At 32.0% G+C, this 5955-nt stretch overlaps 1 long non-coding RNA gene across 1 annotated transcript; it reads left to right on the top strand.

Annotated features, from left to right (window-relative positions):
- The first annotated feature begins 1581 nt into the window (after positions 1–1581).
- Positions 1582–3741, top strand: LOC143053836 (uncharacterized). Its single transcript, XR_012971472.1, has 3 exons — positions 1582–1840; positions 2837–3014; positions 3569–3741. It is a non-coding gene; the product is annotated as an uncharacterized LOC143053836 (long non-coding RNA).
- Positions 3742–5955: the final 2214 nt, after the last annotated feature.

Raw genomic sequence — 5955 nt, 5'->3', positions numbered from 1 at the left:
TATCAATTCTTTCGACTATTAAATGAATGTTAAGTGAGTTTGGGTGTTTATTCGAATTGATATGATCTTATACAGTTGCTCACAATGAAACAAAGCCTGAGGTGTGAATTAGAAGGAAATAGATTCTCTGAGAACCTAAGCCGAACATACAACATTTTAAAGAACATTTTACTATAAACAATAACCACAATAAACCTATTTCTCGCGTCAAACATAAACTAAAAGAACTAGCCAAGGAATTTGTTTTTGTCCCGGCAGATAAAGCTGCTAATAATATTATTATTGTTTGACGTAAATTTTACATTGAGGTTCTGAAAAAGGAAATCACCAATTCACCAACATTCCAACTGACTCCATTTTCAGAAAACGAAATCTGTAACAAACATAAACTTTTAGCCACCGCTTTACAAGCAGAGCCAAATACAATGAAAGTCCCAACTATGTATTGGCTTCCGAAGCTACACTAAACCCCTTACAAATATAGATTTATTTCGTCTTCAAGCCATTGTTCAACTACTAAATTGTCTATTCTTCTTACCAGCACACTTGGTACAATTAAAAACCTGATAATAAATTGTTCAAATAAGGCCTTCGAAAATAGTGGTGTAAATTACTTTTGGAGTGTCAAGAACTCGTTGGAAGTACTTGATAAATTGCATGCTTATATTGGTGATTTTGAATCTGTTCAAAGTTTTGATTTTTCTACCCTGTATACCACATTGCCTCACATTCTCATTAAGAAAAAATTCACACACCTTATTAAATGGGCATTCGAAAAATCAGAATGTGAATATATATGTTCAAACTCTTTTAGGTCATTTTTTAGTAGCAATAAACAAAAAAACTATGTTAATTGAACTTGCTTTGATACTATATATGCCCTTGAACTTTTACTAGATAACATTTTTGGTCGCTTTGGAGATTCCGTATATCGTCAGATTATCGGAATTCCAATGGGGACTAACTGTGCACCACTTATTGCGGACCTGTTTTTGTATTGTTATGAGTTACAATTTATGACAAAAATAAGCAAAGACCCATCGAAACAACATCTGATAAACAAATTTAATAATACTTTTAGATATTTGGATGATATTTTGGCTCTCAATAATGACGACTTCAGTATGTATATTAATGTAATTTATCCTGTTGAACTTACTTTAAATAAAGCTAATACTAACAATGACCACTGCCCTTTTCTCGATCTTGATATCTATATCACTAATGGAAAGCTGAATACTAAAATTTATGATAAAAGGGATGATTTTTCATTTCCTATCGTTAATTATCCGTTTTTAGATGGTGACGTTCCCTTGTCACCATCTTACGGTGTTTATATATCTCAACTTGTACGATTCGCTCGTGTATGTAATAATGTTTTCGATTTTAACGAGAGAAATTTATGTATTACTGAAAAATTATTACACCAGGGTTTTCGATATCACAAACTAGTCAAAACATTTACTAAATTTTATCATCGGTATAAAGACATCATTCGTAAATATAGCTCAACATGCAGACTTCTAATACGTTCAGGTATTTCACATCCATTTTTTGGGCTTTTCAAACTTATGATTTTTTCTTCCTTATTTTATAGGTTACATGATAATCAATCTGGAAACTAATACATTTTGTGCTAATGCTTGATGAAAACAAAATATGAAGTCATTAATATTTATTTTTTTTACATGTGATCGATACAAGACACGTATATGTAATGCATGACGCAATAGCAGCCGAGAAACATCGTGAATATCAAATTGAGGCTGTAACAGACTGTATAAAATAGGAGTCACATCAAGGGCAGGCTAAACCATTTCAAGATGGACAACGCTCATAGGTAAGAACAAATGAAATAAATAAATTTGACATCAATAAAATGTTATGATTGAATTTTGAATTAATCTTCAATTTAATTTGATTTAATAGATTAAGACTTGTATGTACCCTGTCTGCGGCACTGCATGGTTAATGGAAAATTCCATATTTGGGTTAAAAGAAACATTGGAATCATTGATAATTTGGATACTATTTCATAGATTAAATAATTTTTGTTTTAAAAAAAATAGAAGATGTGAAATGATTGCCAAGGAGATATTTATCCTAGATATAAAACGAATTGTTGAAATCAATAAAAGGCAACTGGACGTTTTCAATAATGATAAAAAAAACCAAAACAATACCGTATAGTCGGCTGTAAAATCACTGTCATGAAAAACGTAAAATAATTCAATCGAACAAACTGGTCTTTTTATAACAAACTAATCGACGATAAACAAATATGACAAACATTAACCAACTATTTTTTTTCATTTTTTTATATTTTTTTCGTTTTATCTTTCTTTATGCTATGTGGCAAGTCCATGTTTAATAAAAGCGATGATCGTGATGAATATATATTTTATTATACAAAGAGTATGTTATCTGTAATAGAAAAATACTTAATACAGCTGATTTTGTACACATCGATGATAAATGAAATACATGGCAAGGAAATATAAACGAGAGTACAAATTGAATAAATGATTTTTTTCTTGTTCATTTTGGGAATAGATTAACATTTGATGTAATACGTAGTTTTACTAGGTTAATTTTCGACTGTGTAACTTTAACTTTATAGATAGGAGGCTTTGTAAACAACAGCCCTTAAACAAGAACACAAGACAGAAATGAACGGTTTGGATAATGTTGACAATATAGATACTACTGAAATAAGTATCTAGAACAATGAAATTGATACAGATAGCGTTTATTATTTCCCATATATATTTTTATAACAGTAATCATTTTCTTTACTTTTCGCCTCAACAATAAACACGACATATTTATATTATAGAGTATATGTTGTAATACTTGTCATCATATCATGTCTAGCGCTTACGACAGAAAGCAACCGGTGTTTCCAGGCCAATGAAGGGTTATCGGAAGGCTGTAGTATCCCATTATTGAAAAAGTTTCCTTATAAGACATCTTTCACGCCCCCATGCCAGCGTCACGATATTTGTTACCGTTGTGTAAGTACAAATAGAACATCAAGTACTTTTACATGTTGGTTTATGTCTAGCATAATAGTGTTCATGACTTAAGAATGGTCTGAATCAAGAACACGCAAGCTACTACCTGTGGAAATATATTGTTTAATGTATGCAAATAAATCAAAAACCTAACACAAAACACCAAATAGAAGTCCTTTACTAAAACAACAAATGTATTGGAGAGGTCACATTCTATTTTTCGAAATCTATATCGTTTTCTATCATTTGATGTATTTTTTTTTATCATGCGTACTGTATTTATAGAATAAAACAATTCGTTTTGTTATCCTAAACAAAGGAATTATTAGCGCCACAAGAATAAGAAACAAACAAATAAATTTTTCTATGACGATTGACTAATAATCTAGAGAAAAAGAAACATCACAAAAATGCTGAACTCCGATGGAAATTCAAAACGCGAAGTCCCTTATCAAGCAAAGTTAAAAGCGCTACCACATCAAACGAATGGATGACAACTGTCATATTCCTCACTTCGAACAGGTAGATGTTTAATATTTTATATATATTTTCAGGGTTCAAAATTCAGTAAAAGCCAAATGTACTGTGACAGTCTTTTCTTACGAGACATGCTGAAAGTTTGTAGTAGGATGCCATTGTTGGAGAAATTAGGATGCATACATTTTGCATCCAACGTATATTATAAAAAAGTAAGCCAGTTTGGTGTTCTGTTCTACTGGAGAACCCCAAAGACCGAATGCAACCAAAGCTGGGTGCACAGTTGTCTTCCATGAATTTAGAGTCTTCATGCTATAATAGTAAAATATGAATTATTAACCATGAACAATTGCATTGTCTTGTTATATACTAAGTAAATGTATACGTAAAAAGGGACAGCGACTCTTACAATTAAAACTTCGATAGAGTACAGATTTATAACATAACTATTTGAGTAGAAAGTTGTCTAAGAACGTCTGTTTTTGTTTTCTTAAACAGAATCATCTGAACATACCTAGCCCGGTTGATAAATATTCCACCTCAACTTCACATATACTACATGATATCTTGATGTATAAGTTCCAGATCGAGACATGGTTTATCATCCTAATAATGAGTTAAAGTGTTTCCTTTTTTGTGTTTGTTCTGTTTGGTCCATTTTTGGTACTTATACAGCCTCACCCAGTTGTTGTGTTGATGTGATGTGGTCCTTTTCATACGCTTGTTTGTCATTTCGCGCATGTGCTTTGTGTATATGGCATTTGGTTTTCTTTGTTTACATATTCGTTTGTTCTTATTTCACAGAGTTAACGACTGTACTTACATTGTTGAAATTTTGACCTATGCTATAAAATAACAAGATGTGGTATGGTTGTCAATGAGACTTTTCCCTTGGATTTCGGTATTTTTTGCTGTTAACTTTTACCTCGGCGATGTGTATTACACAAATAAATCATCGTATAGTATCGTTTCCAGTTGGGACGAATATACTTTGCCCTTTTCCCTTTGAAAGATAAATTAGGAGAACTATCGAATGAAAAATAAATAAAAATCCCTGATCAAAGGGCAATACGTTATCAAAGGTACCAGGATTATAATTAAGTGCACCAGACGCGCGTTTCGTCTGCATAAGACTCATCAGTGACGCTCATATCAAAATATTTAAAAAGTCAAACAATAACAAAGTTCAAGACCTAAAGGATAAAAAATTTCAAAATGTTGTACCAAATACGGCTAAGGTAATCTATGCCTTGGATAAGAAAATCCTAAGTTGTTCGAAAAATTCAAAGTTTTGTAAACAGAAAATTTATAAAAATTACCACATTATTGATATTCACGTCAACACCGAAGGATTGACTACTGGGCTGGTAATACCCTCGGGGACGAAACTTCCACCAGCAGTGGCATCGAACCAGTGGTGTAAATAGTTATCAAAGGTACAAGGATTATAATTTAGTACGCCAGACGCGCGTTTTGTCTACATAGGACTCATCGGTGACGGTCATATCAAAATATTTAAAAAGCCAAACAATAACAAAGTTAATTAATAAGCTCTCTAATTCCTAAATTGGTACAGGCATTTCCTTATATAGAAAGTTGTAGATGTAACCTGTAGTTATTACAAAGTTTACCTTTCACTTGCATAGTATTCGCATAAAAATGTCTATAAAATTGGTAGCAGTTAAAAGCAAAATCTCAAAAATACTAAACGCCGAGGAAAACTCAATCGGAAAGTCCCCAATCATATGGCAAAATAAATGACAAACCACATAAAAAACAAATAAATAACAACTGTCATACTCCAGACCTGGCAAATAAAGGCAACAGTAGTATACCGCTGTTCAAACTCATAAATCCATGAACAAAAAACAAAATAGGGGTAACAAACTAAAACTGAGGGAAACGCATAAATATAAGAGGAGAACAACGACACAACACTACAATGTAATACACATAGAAACGGAAAGGCATTTTCAAATAAAGAACATTGTTGTATATTCGTAATCACTTCATCAAACAAATATGTCAAAAAACAAAACATAGATGACATTCAGATAAAATACATGGGCAAAAATGAAACACAAGAATACAAAAATCATTTTTTTTACATAAATAAGGCCGTTAGTTTTCTCGTTTGAATTATTTTACATTGTCTTATCGGGGCATTTTATAGCTGACTATGCGGTATGGGCTTTGCTCATTGTTGAAGGCCGTACGGTGACCTTTAGTTGTTAATGTCTGTGTCATTTAGGTCTTTTGTGGATAGTTGTCTCATTGGCAATCATACCACATCTTCTTTTTTATATTAGCACAAACACACCGAGTCATACCAAAGGCTATTACCATTACGAAAAAGATATACGGGTTAATGGGTTTGTAAGTTTTTCTTTTACCTCTATTTGGAACTAGCAATGCATGTCTTAAGATATGGATAAGTAAAAGATAAACAATTTCGTGTATTTAC

The sequence above is a fragment of the Mytilus galloprovincialis genome, chromosome 12, assembly GCF_965363235.1.
Source record: "Mytilus galloprovincialis chromosome 12, xbMytGall1.hap1.1, whole genome shotgun sequence".
NCBI classification, from domain to species: domain Eukaryota; kingdom Metazoa; phylum Mollusca; class Bivalvia; order Mytilida; family Mytilidae; genus Mytilus; species Mytilus galloprovincialis.
This window is presented reverse-complemented; position numbering and strand designations above follow the sequence as displayed.